Genomic DNA, 18,956 nt, shown 5'->3' with positions numbered 1-18,956 from the left:
TACAGATTAATTTAATTTTATAAATTTTAAAAAAATTAATTTTTATAAAAGTAGAGCTATTCGCAAGTTTATCATCAGTGACCATCTCCCCATCCATGTAAAGAATAAATATCATGTTTTATGCACATTAGGCCTACACTTATTTAAGATTAAGAGTATATAAATTATTAAATATTTAAAAATTTGCTCTGGCAGAATATGCAACAGTTGAAAAAAATGTGCTTATTTTTGAGTACCTTAAGAATCACAAATTTAGGAACAAAGATGTAAGAAAATGAACACTCAGAATTCAAGGAAAATAGTTATTTCATTACATAAGTACCTAAAGCATTCACGTGAACTGAAAGAAAAGATATTATAAATTGTCTTTTTATTTCCTTTGTTATATTTTCCTTTTATTTATTTATTTATTTATTTATTTATTTATTTGTTTGTTTGTTTGTTTATTTATTTATTTACTTATTTGTTGTTAATCCTCACCTGAGGATATTTTTCCATTAATCTTTAGAGAGAATGGAAGGAGAGGGAGGGACAGAAAGAAATATCAATATGAAAGAGACACATTGATTGGTTGCCTCCTGAATGCACCCTGACCAGGGTCAGGGAGCCTGTTACCAAGGTATATGCTCTTGACCAGAACTGAACCTGGGACCTTCAGTCAGCAGGCCAACACTCTGTCCACTGAGCCAAACTAGCTAGGGCTGTCTTTTTCTTTTAAGTGCTTCTACGATTAAAATTTTCTTTGCATTTCAAAGCAGTATGTCAGTCTTTGACATTGGCAATAGTATAGGCCACAAGTCTTCAACACATTCAATACAGTCACCTTTTGCATCAAGAACAAGTGCTGAGATAGGTAATGAAGCTTTTCCTGGGGTCTGAACTGTCAATCATGAGAGCAAATGTTTAAGATTATGGGCTGTGCTGAGCAGAAGTGTTCATGTGATCTTTAATAACACTGTTATTTATTTTTATTCAAGGCTGTCTTACTTTGGAGCTCTTGTGCGCTGATCTAACCCCAGCACCGGTGGTAACCGTGTCCTATCCACCTTGCCACACAGTTATTAACAGAGCATCATATAGAACATTAAGTGCTCAGTAACTATAAGATTTTTTGAATTAACTTGAAATATAATAATCAAGAAATTGCTAAAGATGTACATGGGAGAGGGTCTTAAACCTATATTATGATATTTTTGAAATCCATCATATGAATTTGTAAACCGACATACAGAATGTAATTAAGTATTTCAGATTAAGAAAGCAGCAAAACAAAAGGGGATGCATGGTCGGGACTGCCTGCAATATTCCATAAATATCCCCTCCTTGTTTTACAGTACTGGCTATACACCTGAAAGTTTTTGGCTTAAAAATAATAAAATAAATTATTAAAAATAATACCAATAAGAGTAATAAAATAAATATGGACAGCCCTTTTCAAAAGCAAGTCCAACTTTACTTCTAAAATGGAATCTGTTTGCACTATATATTCAAAGCATGCCTCGTGAATCCCAAAAATGTGTCTTCTTTTGTGCCAGAAATGTCTTAAATTTTATAAGCGTGGAGCATGCTTAACATAATTGTGACCCTAAGAGACATTAGGAAGTGGAGCTTAATAGTTATTGATTAAGGAAAAAAAGTATTTTTCATGGTCAATTTGTTGAAGCAAGTATCAGGCAATGCCACTCTACTATGGCCATAGCTCAAAATATCTCTATTTTTAGAATAAAATAAGAAACACTCTGCAAAGTATTTGTGTATCTCAAGATGATTTCACGAAAACCAGCACAGGGTTTCAATAAGGCAGTCAAATCCTTCAGAGACACTTCTAAATATAATTCTTGACTTATAAGGTATTTTATATTCTCTTAAAATAATACTGTGCAGAAATAAAATATGAAAGGATTTCTTTCTTAGTCACCAAAGACATGTACTGGATCTGAGTCTGTTTCAGCCCGCAACAACAAAAGGTATTAATGGAAATACTACAACTCAGTATGCTCCACATTGCTGAAGTTGACAAAAATAGACTAAGAGCAAAAAAACAAAAAAACAGGCTAGCAAAGTTTAAATTTTAGTGGCTCATTGTGAACCTTGAAAATTAAAGAGTTATTAAGTCTTTATTTTGATAATATATTATTTAAAATATATACTCAATATATTTTAAGGGAATATATATATATATATATATATATATATATATATATATACATATATATATATTAAAGTGATTTATATAATCACTTTAATGGTTCAAAAAACTACTTCCTTAGGAATAATTATTATTTTAAACATTTTTTAGTGCCATATGACAAAATATAATTTTCTCCTGCTGTGTATAGTCACCTCAAATTCCAGTTAAATGATTTGTAAAATACTATTCTGTCAGTTTTTCTCAATAACTAGAGCATCATTTTGTTTTCCCAAATATTCTGAAACTGATAGTAATTTGATATTTAGAACCAGAGAAGATGTTTTAGCTAATTTATATTTGACTTATGGGCTGTTCTGAAAGATAGATCCTTTCTGTTATAATGTTTATTTTTCTATAAAGGATTAGTCAAATACTACCGGCAAACAGGAATGATGTCAATATGATGTGGAAATTGCATTGGTTTATACATGATATTGATTATTTTGTCTAACTTCCAGACTAATGCAGAAAACCTCTCTATAATATTTTGATTAGATTGTCCTCTAGTAACTGAAAATTTATGTTGAAGAAACACTCACAGCTTCACAATACAGCCTATTTAAATTAGTATTATAACCTTCTATGGTTTCTAAAGTGCAACTTTTTGAAATATATTCAATCCTTTTAATTTTTACTTTCTCTTACGCGAGCCTTTTTCTCTGATTTTGCATTTTTAAATAAATTTAAAATAGTTTTTCTTTAGGTAAAAAAAAACTTGATGAGGTGACTAAGAATTTGGTATATAGCCTGGCTGGTGGGCTCAGTGGTTCTGCATTGATGTCACTATTTGATTCCCAGTCAGGGCACATGCCCAGGTTGTGGACTCTATCCCTAGCCTGGGGCATGCAGGAGGCAGCCGGTCAATGATTCTCTCATTGATGTTTCTATCTCTCTCTCCCTCTCCCTTCCTCTATGAAAACAATAAAAATATATTTTAAAAAATAAAAATAATTGGGAGAAAATAAACTATTTCAGAAATAGAAAAGAAATTAGGAGTTTTATATTTGCTTTTAAGAGAAGTAGAAAATGCAAAGAAGGAAATTGTTTTGATTAAAAAGAAGAGACTAAGTAGATACGAAGTACTTAAAAGATATTGAGAGACACAGGCTAATAAAATCAAAGCAATAAAATGTAATAAACATTAAAAACTAAAATTTAAGAAACATTTTTCTGAAATAAAAGAAGACTTAAAACAATGTGTTGAAATGATGGACTATGTACCTGGAAAAATTGACCTAGAACAGCTAAAACACAACATAGTGGTAAAGTCATGGGACTTTCTAAACAGATACCTTTTTTCCATATAAGCAGAAATAAAAATAAAAAATAGTGACTTAAAAAGAAAAAGATAGCAAATTACTATCAGATTACTTAACCTTAATGTGCCAGAAAGCAATAGAATGATATATTTATCAAACTCCAGGAAAGAAAATGTGAGCCAAATATTTTATTTGCAATTAAACTTCCAAGTCAATAGCTACAAACTATTATGAACAATGAATATTGCTCTTTCTTTTTTTTTCTTTGCTGCTCAATTTCTCCACCCCCCAACACATCTCAATGATCCCTGCCTTGAGTAGCATAAGTATTATTCATACCTAAAATTAAATGATAGTTATAGGGTAGTTAAATAGTACACCATGTCTATGTAATCTGAAAATATACAACTATCAAAAATAGAGTGGGAGAGCTAAATGAAAAGTTAAGAAACTCACAAAATAGCTTACTGGTATTAAAGTAAAATAATATTTTAAATTAGGTGTTTTGGAGATTCATTATACTTTTCTCTCTGCATTCACATATGTTTGAAATTATCTCTACATATAAAAGCCAAGCGACCGGAACTGGAATGACCAGAATGACTAGAACAACTGGTCGCTATGACATGCACTACAGCCGGCCAACCGGCCAATCTAGAGTGGGGCCGGCTGGCCAACCTCTTGTGACCCCTTCCCTCGGTCGGCCTGTCCCCGATGGCCTCTATCAGAGCAGGCTGGTGGGCCCCACCCCACCCATGCACAAATTCATGCACCAGGCCTCTATTTTGTGATAATAGTGTTGCTAAAAGAGATAACTTTGAAGTTTACAATTTAGACCGCCTACAGTAAGCCAAAAAACAGACAATGAAGACTTGAAGCACAGTAATAATAAGGAGAATTAAAAGGGAGAATGGATATATTATTAGATAGAATTGGTAGGAATTTGTGATCAGTGGCATTAAAAAGAATAGAGATGCCAAAGATGACTCCAAGGTTCTGGCTGAGATGATCTGGTAGATTGTAGATGTCATAATTGAGACATGAGACAGATGAGGGAGACTGTGATACAATTAACTTAGATGGGAGTACAGAAGAATAAACTGCTACAAAGACAATAATTGCCAGGGTCCAACCCCAGCGGGTCCAGGGGTCCCCAAAGGTGTGGACGGAGTCGGCGAAGAAGGAAGGACACGGAGACAGTGTTCAGTTGATCAGCAGCCTAGCCAGGATCTCCAGCCAGGATCTCCAGGCAAGTTCTGGTCTGGATCTCCAGACAGGTTCCGTGTCCATGTTCTCTTGCTAGGTTCTCCAGGCTCTCCAGCCAGGTTCTGCAGCCATGCTCCCTCGCTCGGTTCCCCAGCCAGGTTCTGCAGCCATGTTCCCTCGCTAGGTTCTCCAGCCAGGTTCTGTCCAGGTTCTCCAGCCAGGCTCAGTCACCAGATTCCAGTCAGGCTCTCCTGCCAATTCCTGTAGTCAGGTTCAGTCCAGGATCCTTTGCCATGCTCTCTCCAGCGAAGTTCCTCTGTCTCCAGGTTCCCTGTAGGTTCTGTCTTCCTGGTTCTGTCCTCCAAGTTCTGTGTTCTAAGTTCTGTGTCTTGCTGTCTTGTTACATCTGTATTTATACCAGTTGATTCAATCCTATCAATCTCTATTACAAAAGTTAGGGCGTTTCTTATCTCCATTCCAGGGAGTAAAGATTATGTAGCTCAAGCATGATTGTTCGCAGTTAAAGTGATTAATTACCCGCCTGGCACCTAGTTAAGAGGTTTTATTCCCTCCCTAACTTCAGGGGAAAATCCCCACCTGGGGAAACAACCTTTCTCAGAGACCTTGGTTAAAACACATAGTGCCAAGAAGGTGAGCAAACATATTAAGAACAGTATGCCATATATGCCAGGTCCCTTGAAACAGCAAGCATGGACCGGCTCCCAGCAAATAATATATACCTAGAGAGATTAAATTTACCAAAATATCAACATTGTATAGAAGAAATTAAAGAGATTTTTGAGTTAAGATCTGTTGAATTTTGGTGTATAATTAGTCTACCTTAGTTCCTAAAAATGTAAGCTGTAGGGAAGCATGGAAACCATCTGATTTAGCAGATTAGCTTTTTCTTCTATGAGGCAACTGGATACCTAATACGTATTAGACATAATTCCTATTTCTAGAGAAATAAAAAATAACAACAGAAGAAGAAAGAAAAAAGAAGAGGAGGAAGAATGTATTACTTGTCCTCAAAAATCTTATATTCTACTGAAAAGAGGCTGATAAAAAGCAGATAAGGAGATTAGGAAGCATGCTATTATCAGAAAGTGATAATTTAGGTAATGTGAGTAACCAGGAAGAGACTGTGAATTATTGCAATGTAAGGAAAAAAAGAGAATAGTGGCATAAGGTAAGCTTAAATAAGTAGCTATAATAGCATTTAAAATTCTAAGCCCAAATTAATAATAACATCTATCAAACAACTTCAGAAATAACTCTCTTTCTCATTTACTTTGGTTGTGAAGAGCTTCACTTTGTCAATTAGTCTCTCTTGCTTTAAGTTTCTATTTTTACTTTTTTAAAAAAAAATTGTTTTTAGCAAATTTAAATGTGCATAGTCTTTGTCCCAGAAAGGAATCTATCTTACAGAAATAACATTATTCAAAGAATTTTTGGGAAGAATGAAAAACAAAAACACTCAATGTCCATCAATAATGAATGGTTAAAAAAATATGGTATGTTTGTCTTAGGGAACACTTCATATTTAAAAAGTAAGATCTCATTTATATAAAATACAAAATACATTTTAATTATAAATTTTTGTGACATTAAATTTCCCTGGGAGGATTAATCTGTGAAATATATGGCACCTTATTTCTTTTTTTTTTAATTAAAAGTATGTCTGTCCTGAGCCACACAGAAAAAGAATTGAAAAGGAAATGAGCAAAAAGACTACTTAAAATAGAAATAGGAGAGATGTATCAAAATGGGATTTACACATTTTATAATACTTTATGTATACATTTTTTATTTTCAATATGTTTTTATTGATTTTAAAGAGAGAGGAAGGGAGAAGGAGAGATAGAAACATTGATGAGAGAGAAACATCTATTGGCTGCCCCCTGTACACCTCCTACTAGGGATCCGGCCTACAACCCAGGCATGTGCTCTGACACAGGGATTAAACCAGCAACCTCTTAGTGCATGGAACAATGTTCAACCAACTAAGACACCTGCTGTGCCATTCACTTTTTAAATACTAAGCACCTATTTGCCTTTTACTTTAGTCTTACAATATTTTTAAAATGTGTAAAGAAATATGGTAAATGTAGTTTCCAATTTCTTCGCGTCTTTGATGATTTCCCTTGCAGTAGTGTTATTATCCTCTTTTAGTGCCTATTAGCTTCTCTAGTTCCAATTACTTTGGTACTGCCTTTGTAGGTATACAAAATGAAATAAAGTTCAGTAATGGTTAGTAAAATGATGCAAAAAGTTTAGGAGAAGTGATGAAATGAGCAATACCACTAAGCTGCTGAAATGTGCTGAGATTCACTAAGTCCTATACGAAAAGAAGCAAAAAAAACACAGGACTTCATTACACAGTTGACTAAGCTGTGCGACTGAGGGGCAATACTCATTGCCTTGTGATATTCAGGCTCTCATTAGTGATTTCAGGCCAGCAGAAAAGACTATAAAATTGAAAGCACGATGCCAAGGTGAAGTTTGAAGAGTTATGAATCTGAATTCATTAGGAATCATAGAAGATTAATAGATGACAGACACATTTAGAACTGTCCTTACATAAGAAGTTAGGGGGCTCTAGTCCTGAATCCAAAAAACTTATATATTTTTAAGAGAGACAAAGAAACACAGAAGTTGTTAAATAAAATCATCTTACATTTTCAGGATTTACTTTACATAAAAGATAATAATAATAAATAATGACTATGCCCATAATTCTCCATTATTTTCTTCTAAATTTGATTTTAAAATATCATATTAATGCTTCATGGGGATGTGATATAAAAACAAAAACAATACATTTACCAGTACATAAACTATAAGATATGTAGTAACATCTCTGATTGCCTGAAATGCTATTCAAAATCCAAATCTGTATATTACCGTGAAGTAATAAACCCCTCAGCAAGAGAAGCAAATCGCAGGTCATATTTCTATTCTGTTAGTAGCAAAACCAAACAGATTGCTCTGTGAAGGCTTCTGAACTTGATTTTTTTTAAAGGCACAGATAACCTAGCTACTCATAATAAATCACAACCAAAGGATTCATACAGCTTAATCTACTAGATTAAACTGAAAATCAGTATGCAAGGCTCTCTTGGTCAAAATAAGAGTGGTGTAATAATATTTCAGAAGCATTATTAGAGTTTTGAAAACCTGGTGTTAGTTTACTAAAATTCTGGTTAATATTTCTCTTTTCATCAGTTAATTTATCATGATCACATTTAGAGCTTTCTTTCTGAAAAGTAAGATTTAGTACTATGCAATGCATAATATAAAGTTCTTTGACATTATCCTCTTTTGCATAAACCTAGACTGACTTCATTGTTTACTTTTAAAAATTCTAACTAAACCATATTTTTCTTGAATATCTTAGTTATTTCAACCTAGATTGTAAGAATTATAAAAGTATATTATGTGAATTAAGAAGAAATAGCAATTTTAATAACTAAACAAAATTAAAACTATACAAGTAAAATTATACTAATGATATTCTCAAATAACTAAGTGATCAAAAGTTATAAGGTCGGGGGATGAGGACACATTTGTAATACCTTAACTAATAATAAAAAAAAAATAAATAAAAAAAAAAAGTTATAAGGTCAGAATCATGAGGAAAGGCGGGGGAAGGGGTAAGAGATCAACCAAAGGATTTATATGCATGCATATGAGCATAACCAGTGGACACGGATGGGGGTGGGGATGGTAGTGGTGAGTGCATGAGCTGGGGGTTGGGGACTGCCAGGGAGAGGTCATCATGGGGAAAAAGGAAACTTATGTAATACATTAAACAATAAAGAATTTAAATTTAAAAAAAGTTATAAAGTAAATCTTAACCATATGACTTTAAATTTAGAATATTTTTCAATATAAATCTGTTTTTGAAACAATGTGTTTTTAAAATATGAGCACTTTTACAGTTTAATTTGGTATACCAAATAGCTTAACTCTAAGCAAGGGTCATTTGAAAAAATTTATATATATATATATATATATATATGCCTAGAATTTGAAACTTATAATTTTAAATTAAAAGTCAAGTCCAGTGAGATTAAAAAATTTAATAAAAAAACAACAACACCCTGTACAAAATTATACTGGTGAAAAGAAAGAAGCCAGCTCTAAGACCTAGGGTCTCCTGACTATAAGTCTGTATTTTTCTCTATTCTTTCAGGCTATTATTTTCAATTAAATATTACCTATTAAAAGTTTACATATTTGGATAAATAGAAGCAAGCCATTGAATATCATAAACTAAGCTATGTTTATCATTGTTAATAATCTCATAAAAATTCAGTAGAGAAAATTTTTAGAAATTATAAGTTTAGCAGATATTCTGAACTATATCATAAATCATATCTTGTCACAGAAAGGCATTTAAAAAAATATCTATTTTTATTGATTCCAGAGAGGAAGAGAGAGGGAAGAGAGATAGAAACATCAAAGATGAGAGAGAATCATTGATTGGCTGTCTCCTGCACGCCCCCACTGGGGATTGAGCCCACAACCTGGGCTTGTGCCCTGATTGGGAATCAAACCGTGACCACCTGGTTCATAGGTTGATGTTCAACCACTAAACCATGCTAGCCAGGCATAGAAAAGCATTTTAAGGTAAAAATATAGCAAAACTCTAAACTTGATTTTAAAGGTAAATTTCATATAATGCAAGTCTCACATTTTTTAAATTTTTATCAGCCATAATATTCATTTTTATTCACACACCTGGTGGACTTTGGGTTAGTAGCTTTATTCATCGGTCCTAAAATACTACTGTATGTTTAATCAACTTAAATCTACTCGTTCTGTTAAAATGAATGCTTAAACGTGGAACTCCAAAGAAAATGTGACCCTAAACTATAGATAAGTATTCACAAAGACAGAAAGACTGCTTTTCACTTTTCTTATCAAAGATACTTTATACCTTACACGAGTTGGGACTAAGCACCTCAAACTCACTCAATAAGGAACTATTACATTCAGCAAATAGCATTTCTCTATCCCATTTTACAGGTCATCTCTTATTAAGCCCAGTTCCTACCAAACTTCTGCTTAGTCACAAGGGCCTACTGCAGGTACAATCCTTTCAGGCATTGATATACGGTGATTTTACTCTCCAAACTCAAGCAAATGAGCAGTTCAGCTCAGTGAAAATGCTGACACAGGGCAATAAATGTTTTAGCAGGAGACTCTTCACTAGCAGAGAAAAGTGTGCTTCTGTATGTTGTATACTAAAAAGGTCAGTGATTCTCAAGTAAATAGCTCCCTCCACTGGCCCAACCATCACTTTATACTCTGAAGTCTATAAAGTCACTTGAGTTCTCCTACTACCAAGTTTGCATACAGACCACAGAAAGCTAGAGCTGCTTGAGAATTCAGAAATACTCTATTAGAAGGTGAGTCAGCCAGGAGGTAAGAGGTGGCAACCCCTGTTAGAATACTAAGAATTCAATGGAACTTTAATGAGATGCAGAAATACTTAATACCTATAAATGCCAGAACTTTCAGGGAAGCAAGACTGAAGGTTGAAAAACACACTCTAAAAAGGAGTTTGTAGTTCTGTGAGGATATGATGGCAACAAAGGGAGGAACAATGATCATTAAACTCCGTGGGTCTGGCTGGGGTTTTGCTTTGCTGATTGGATATTAAAGTTTAAAGATTGAACTGGGTCAGAGTATAGATTGATTATTCTGTTTTACTTCTTTGGCCTTTTTACATAAAATCTCATCCTTTCCTACAAAAACGTTTTCAATTTGAGTGGATGCTTGTGATCAGCCTATATGGTATGTCTATATTCCTATGTCAGAGATACTATGCAGTCCAGACTCTGCTGTACTAAGAAGTAGGTTCAAAAAGATGAAATGGTAACTAAAATGTCCTTACCTGAGCCCTGGGCAGATGACTTAAGCTGGTATTCTTTCTAGGAGAACAGTAGTTTCACAGAGTGTAGTTCCTCGACCACCACAGCATCAGCATCACTTGTGCCTTGTTAAAAATGCAAATGTAGGGCCCCACCTATAAATTAGAAACAAGGATGAAGGTCAGCCACCTGTATTTTATTGATATATTTTTTTTTACAGAGAGGAGGGAAGAGGGATAGAGAGTTAGAAACATTGATGAGAGAGAAACATCGATCAGCTGCCTCCTGCACACCTCCTACTGGGGATGTGCCTGAAACCAAGGTACATGCCCTTGACCAGAATCGAACCTGGGACCTTTCAGTCCACAGGTCGACGCTCTATCCACTGAGCCAAACCAGCTAGGGCAAGCCACCTGTATTTTAACAAGCCCTCCAGTTGATTATGATGTACATTAAAGTTTGAAAGCTTTGCTCTGATAAGTGTAATCAATACGTTAAAGTTAATTATTTATCAGCATTAATAAAAACAAGATATCTCAACAATTTTTATGAACTACCTTTTAGTGAGTAAAATCAACTTTTTTTTCCAACTTCCAGCATCATTTATTTTTCCTATAATTTGGATACAACTAATTGCAGCAAGACAGTGCTCAATACTATTTAAGCCTCACTTTAGGCTCTTAAACCAGCTCAGCATTTGTAAATTTGAATTCACATTCCAGTAAAACTGAGAAACTAAAATTTGACATACCAATAAATTTACTCAATAGTGATGTAACTACAAAATTTTATATGTAACACGTGGACTCTACAGAATTTGGCCTCTAGAAACTAGCTTACAACACATAAACAAAGTTACTCTTTCCTTACCTGTCCTAACCATTTAGTTTTACACCAACAGACCCCCTTCCTATAGCTTTTACCATGAAGAGACAGGTGATTCCAAACCCCAAACCCCAAAGTGTCCACCCAGAAAAAATGTTAATAGAACTATCCAATTGTAAAGTATCAACATATATAACACTAGAAATAGGTCAAGGGCAACTCGGAAGTCTTTTACCAAAGTAGCATAACAGAAAGTCACAGTGTTGACCAAAAGAACACACGGGTTTCTCATTAAACTTTGTTATTTTAATGGGTCTCAAAATTCTGTGACAGATTTTTGGTCATGTTGTTTCCATTAAAAAATACTGATTTTAAAAACCAATAACTTAAAAACTGCCACACACACACATGAAAGAAACAAGTGGTCCACAAAGCATTCCCCCTTTTTTTCTGAAGGTTTTCCGATGCATTGTAATCATGAACCAGGTCTTTTACTATTAAACTTAAATGGCCAATTGAGACAAACAGTTCTGAGGCCGTTCTTCCACCACTGATTCAGACTGGGGTGGCAGGTGTTGGGAATAATACCCATTAGCTTTCTAAGCTTTCTGGGCAGACTTGATGACTTTGCCAGCTCCAGCTGCCTTCTTTTCCACTGCTTTGATGACACCCACAGCAACTGCCTGTCTCATGTCACAAACAGCGAAAAGGCCCAGAGGAGGGTAGTCAGAGAAGCTCTCTCTTGAGTTACATTCAAGTTGATTGTTTTCAGTTGACCAAAGGTGGACACATTGCCCTCACTCATGGTGATTGTATCCCTCCCAATATCCCATTCCATTTGGCCCCAAATAACTATTCATTGTTCAGGTTCACTCAAGGGACAATTCCTGTGGGATTTTTTTTTTTTTCTACTAGAACTTAACTAAGTTCCAAATCAAATTGGCTTTTCCACATTACTATAGGCATATTTCTTTTAAAAAATATTTTTATTGATTTCAGAGAAGAAGGGAGAGGGAGAGAGAGAATCATTAATGATGAGAATCATTAATCAGCTGCCTCCTGCACTCCCCTTACTGGGGATAGATCCCACAACCCAGGCATGAACCCTGGACTGGAATCGAACTTGGGACCCTTCAGTCTGCAGGCTGATGCTCTACCCACTGAGCAAAAGCAGCTAGGGCACTACTGGCATATTTCTAAGAAAGCAATTTTAAAACTTCTGTTACTCATTTATAACTGACTTTCATTATTAGATTCCATATGTTTGAGGAGCCAAAAATGTTCATTAATCTTCTGATATCCACACAAACAACGTGTTATCTAGTATAGAGTCAGCATTTACTTCATATCTACTACATGAACAATTGGATTGATTAACCTTATCTGGTCCTCGTGGTCTTAAGATTTTTATAGCCACCTGCCTTATGGAGAATTCTAGTCAATACCTTTTAGAGAATTCTCTGCTCAATGTAAAGAGTTAAAATTTACTTACTACAACACCCTTCCCAAAGGCTCTAATTTCATTGTTTTGGACTGCAGTCAGAGCAACAGAATTTTTAAAAGTTCCTCAAGTGACTCTAATGTGAAGTCAAAGCTGAGAATCACTGACCTACAGTGATCTCCAGGTTGGTATCAAGACTTGTATTAAAATAACAGGAGTCCAGGTGTGTCACCACCTCTACAGTAAACGTGCTGTGTAAATACGTCTGGTTTAGGTCTACTGAGATGGCTTACTGAGTTTACCTACCAACTTCATGCACTAAAGAAGGAAAAGGTATTTAGAAAATGAAATATTACAGTGTGTAGAAAACAATAATGAAGAGCAGACATTTCTAAAACTGAGAATTCACACTAACTGCTTCAAATGCCTTACCTAAGTCTTTCTCCAAGGCTCAATGGTTCTCTCTTTTTTTTTTTAATTTTTTTTTTTTATTGCTTAAAGCATTACAAAGGGTATTACATATGTGTCCATTTTATCCCCCCACCCTAGACAGTCCCCTAGCCTCCCCCATCCCCCAGTTTCCTATGTCCATTGGTTATGCTTATATGCATGCATACAAGTCCTTTAGTTGATCTCTTACCCCCCCTACCTCCTGCCCCCCAACCCTCCCCGGCCCTCCCGCTGCAGTTTGACAATCTGTTCTCTCTTATTATTGATGTTTCTATCTCTCCCTCTCTTTTCCTCTCCAAAATCAATAAAAATATATTTAAAAACATAAAAATAAATAAAATTTAAATTCTGGCTATTTTTAAAATAAAAACTGTAATGTTTAGCCAAACTGGGCAGCAACCTTCCTGACAGGTGAGAAGAAAGCCAGAGGCTGTATCTCCAAAGCTTATTTTTTACAGGTCTCACAGGCCGAAGTTTCCCCAGAGTCCCCATGAAGTCTCCCTGACTCATTTATTAATGGTCTGACTCTTGTTACCCTATGCTTAGGTGGGCCTCAGGTTTCACTGATGAGGGTATAAATGCTAAGAGGGAAAATGGGGAATGATAAAGAAATATCTCCCTGTTAAGTGAACCTGATGACTTTACTTTTGTTAAAATCAGTTCTACAAAGTGATCAGAGTCAATCTTATAGGAATTGTACCCAGTCCAAATATTTTAGAAAATAACTAAGGACAACGTGGCTGGGAGGGGAGAAAATAATGAAATTTCAAAAAAAAATATGTGGCCAAAACCGGTTTGGCTCAGTGGATAGAGCATCGGCCTGCGGACTGAAAGGTCCCAGGTTCGATTCCGGTCAAGGGCATGTACCTGGGTTGCGGGCACATCCCCAGTAGGAGATGTGCTGGAGGCAGCTGATCGATGTTTCTCTCTCATCGTTGTTTCTAACTCTCTATCTCTCTCCCTTCCTCTCTGTAAAAAATCAATAAAATATATTTTAAAAAAATATGTGGAGAAAGGAAATTTTAATTTAGAAAAAAAAATTGCCTGGGTATAGAGATGGTTTATGAATTTCAACTGTCAACATGTCTTATAAATTATAATTTAGAAGCCGAAACCGGTTTGGCTCAGTGGATAGAGCGTCGGCCTGCAGACTGAGAGGTCCCAGGTTCGATTCCGGTCAAGGTCATGTACCTGGGTTGCGGGCACATCCCCAGTGGGGGGTGTGCAGGAGGCAGCTGATCGATGTTTCTCTCTCATCGATGTTTCTGGCTCTCTATCTCTCTCCCTTCCTCTCTGTGAAAGATCAATAAAATATATTAAAAAAATTATAATTTAGAAGAAACTAAATAAATCAGTTTATACATATGCATGTGCACACAAAGTAGAAATTATTTCCTCATAGTATCATATTTTCTCTTCATTCTTGCTTAAATTTCAGATAATTGACACCAGCACTGGCTTTATTTTGTCTTTAAAAATGCTCTGATGTGGGTGACTACAACTTTTGAAATATTTTTCTTGATACAATTCAAAATATGTCAATAATAGCTATCATATTTTATTTTGAACTGCCTCCAACTTCACTGACTACATTTTCTTGACTGTCTTTCTTTGATCACTTCCTGTGGTAGATATTTACTATATCCCCCACCCCTAGTCCAGTTGAAATGTTCTCTTCAGGTGGTTACATGTCTTTGTATATGAAATTAAGTTGAAGAAAAAACTCTCTTCCAAATATGCGAAGAGAAAAAGAAATTCTGAGAAACATTTTGATGACATAACTTTCAAAATCTTTATCTTTTCATTGCTTCTCTCCACACTGACAGAGTCAAAGGCTCAAACATAATAATATTCTGAACTTTAGCATTTAACTTTGTACTGTGTCATCTATAGTCTATCATCATTTTTTGTGATATTTGGGACTGGGGATCTACTATCAGAATGACAGTCATTTCTTTGTCTACTCTATGTAGAACTAGAGAATATTCACTCCATTCAAGAAAATTACCAACGAATATTGCAGCATTCTCAGAAAAGACAATGATAGATTGTTATAGTTTTCTAGCCAATAAAAGGAGGGGCAGAATTTCTGAATTTCCAGAGAATCACTAACACACATACTAATACACATTATCTAGGTATCTACTCATATATTTGCTCCATGTATAAACTTATGTAGTCTGGGGACCCATAACTTCAATACTATTGACATTTGGGCCAAATAATTATTTGTTTTAAGGGACTGTTCTGTGTCCTGGAGGGTGTGGAGTATCCTACACCCACTAGGTGCCAGTAGCACCCCAAGTCTTACGGTCACAATCAAGAATGTTTCCAGCTATTGACAAACGTCCTTATAGAGTAAAATTACCCATTGTTGAGTACCATTGATTTAGTCCTTTCTAAATGGATATGGCTACTCATTTCTAAGAAATAGATTTACATATGAACTTCAAATGAAACATAAAAGACTATTAAAATCTAGTAATATTATTTGTACTATATAGTAAATCATTATAGTCATCATTAATAAATAGTTATGGAGCACCATGACTATTAATATGACCCAATATGAGATATAGGATCAAACTTACATAATCACTTAATCAGATATGACATGATTACAAGTAGTTAGAAAATTAATTTTGAACCAAAAAACTGTTTGCTGTACTAATTTCAAGAGACCAGACCACTCTTCACATGCATATCCTATATAATAAAAGCCTAATATGCTGTGTCCAGTCATCCAGTCATCCATTCAACCAATCAAAGCGTAATATGCTAATGAATCCTAAGTCTCCTCAACCACTTGCTATGATGTGCACTGACCACCTGGGGACAGATGCTCTGACCAGTAGGTTGGCTTGCTGCTGAGGTCCGGCCGATCGGGACTGAGCAAGATGGGCCGGACATGACCTGGAGCCCTCCTGCAGTCCCTCTCCAGCTGGCCAACCTCCTGCATCTCTCCCTGGCCCTGATCGTGCACAGGTGGGTCCCTCAGCGTGGGCCCTCTCACAATCTGGGACACCTCAGGGGATGTCAGAGAGCTGGTTTCGGCCCATTCCCACTCAACACAGGAACTGCCCCCTGGTGGTCAGTGCCCTCCCACAGGGAGAGTGCTCAGAAGCCAGGCTCATGGCTGCCAAGTGCAGCAGAGGTGGCGGGAGCCTCTCCCACCTCCACTACAGCACTAAGGATGTCCGACTGAGGGCTCCCAGATGCGAGAGGGCACAGGTTGGGCTGAGGGGCCGCTCTCCCCAGCAAGTGCACAAATTTCATGCACCCCGGGCATCTAGTTCTAAAATAAAGCCTATCTCTACACTTCTTCAATTACATCTTTGTTTTATGAAACCTCTACTTGTCTCCTTTTTTTGAGATGTTCCTCATTGAGGAGAGGTCTTCCATTTATAATAGCCAGAATAAAATCATATCCTTAATTGTTTGGTACATTCTGTCTTTCACATTGTTGTTGTTGTTTGTTTATTTGCATGGTTTTGTTCTCATTTATTTGTATTCAGGTAGGGTGAGTAGAGAAGTCCAGCAATCTCTGAGGATCATGAGACTATCTTGCAAGCTATACTTGAGCAATCTCTCATCATTTAACAAGATTCCTAGTTATTTGTATGCACACTCAAATTTGATTTTCATTATCTAAAATTTTTCCTGTATAGCCCTTCTAGTAATGTGTTAACTATTGCATTTTCTTGTCTTTCCTTCCTTTTTATATCCTGTGATTTTCTTCCATTATTAGAATAATTCAAAGTGGGTAAAATTATGCCTGAATTTCAAGAGTGTCACCATTTGCGTATCATATTATTTCATAGCAGCCTTCTTATATGTTTCTCCACCTACAATGACCTCCTCTCCTATCAAAATCCTATGTGTACTAATACAGCATTAAACATGTCTTTCTCCCCTAGATCATGAATGTCCTGGGATCTGAGACTGTATTGTATTCATTGTATCATGAACACTTAGGAAAACAATTGAAACACAGTGTGTGCTCAGTATATGTTTAGTTAAGTACCTGAACTGAAGAAAAAGAACATAGCAGAAGGAGATTTACTCATTTATTTATGTAACAAATAATCACAAAGGACTTGTTTCCATAGCAAACACTGTCTCAGGTCACAGGAAACAGAGGTGGACATGACATACAAAGTTTTTACCCACAATTCGTGATTTCACTTAATGATATGTACTTTGAAGTAATATGAACTATGAAGTAATAAAGTAGATGTATAGAAAGTAAGTATCCGGTTTACATAAAAGACCACTCACAGGACAGGGTAGTTGAGCTGAGGCAGGACAAACGAAGGGCCAGTACGTGCACATGGAGAGGCAGGTGACAGTGGACTACAAGCAGAGGTAAGAAGGACAAAGCCTTAGAGATGAGAAAGAATTGGGTGTTTTCATCTGACAGAGAGGATGCCATTGTGGCTGGATCATGGTAAACAATTAGAGGAGTGATATGAACTGAGAATAGAGGGAGAGAGATTTAAATTTTAAAACATCTCTGTTATTGCTCTATGGAGAAGGGATGGGGATCAAATGAAAAAGCAGAAAAAATCTATAATAATAAAAGGGTAATATGCTAATTAGACTGGACATCTTTCCGGATGTCCTTCCTGACAAAACGGGGCCAGAGGGAAGCAGCCCGGGTCCCAGGTGACTCCTGGAAGCTGGAGGAGGAAAGCAGCCCAGGTCTTGTGTGCCTGCCAGTGGCTAGAGGAGGGAAGCCTGGGTCCTGGGTGCCGGAGGGAAGCCAGGGCCAGAGGGAAGCTGGTGCCAGCAGCCAGGGGAAGGAAGGCCTACTCTTGCACAAATTTTTGTGCATCAGGCCTCTAGCATAATATGAAATAGATGCATGCAATGGTAGACTTTACCTAATTTGAAACTTGCCTGAATCAGTAATGCTTAAAAGGATAAAATGACATTCCCAAAACAGAAGAAATTGACTGGACAGAGGTAGAAACAAGGAAAGTCACAAGAAAATGCTTCATCTTAAATGTTACCAGGGGAATCTTCTTTCCCAGAGACTAAGGATGAAGCCTTTAGATCAGTGCTTCTCAGATTCAATACACATGGGAATCAACTGGTGAACTTGTCAAAATGCAGATTCTAATTCAGGAAGGCTGACATAGAGCCCCAAATTCTTCATTTTAAACAAGCTAAACATAGTGGTCTGCAGACATATTTTGAATAGCAAGGTTTTAGATGGCCTAAGTAAAGATAAACCATGTTAAGAAAAGGAGCAAAGCAATTAAGGCATTTTGAAAATAAAATACAGCCATTACTGGTTTTAAGAATTCTCAACTGCAGTTTCAAGTAGTTAGGCATAAGGGCATCAATAAGCTTTATTCTGATTTACTTAGGCCACTGTTAGAGACTGGTCATTTTTTTTCTATAATTGTTAAGTCTGAAAGCATTAAAAGAGAAAGAAGTTTCAAAACCATGTTGGATATCTACTGGAGGCTTGGTTCCTTCGGGTAGCCTTGTTTGGTGAAATCACATCATAAAACATTACTGTTGGCATTTCTTTTGACCTCTTGGGTGGATCAAAGACTCATTGATTCTTTGTGGAGAATGCTATGGTGGGGTTTGTGCATTTGTGAAATCATTTTCTTTTTAAAAAATATTTTTTTATTCCATACTTCCATGTCTCTAGATCCACCCCATTCATCAGTGTATTTTGTTTCTTAGATTCC

The 18,956-nt window shown here is 36.0% G+C and overlaps 1 long non-coding RNA gene across 1 annotated transcript in view; it reads right to left on the bottom strand.

Moving 5' to 3' along the window:
- LOC308517363 overlaps window positions 1–18,956 on the bottom strand; it is a 115,002-nt gene that overhangs the window by 70,173 nt on the left and 25,873 nt on the right. Inside the window, exon 2 of the long non-coding RNA XR_013995827.1 lies at window positions 10,559–10,690. This is a non-coding gene — a long non-coding RNA (uncharacterized lncRNA). The remainder of the gene's footprint in view (window positions 1–10,558; window positions 10,691–18,956) is intronic.

Source organism: Myotis nattereri (assembly GCF_964212035.1).
Source record: "Myotis nattereri genome assembly, chromosome: 3".
Classification (NCBI taxonomy): domain Eukaryota; kingdom Metazoa; phylum Chordata; class Mammalia; order Chiroptera; family Vespertilionidae; genus Myotis; species Myotis nattereri.
The sequence above is the reverse complement of the archived record's forward strand: the minus strand, read 5'-3'. Positions and strand labels throughout refer to the sequence as shown.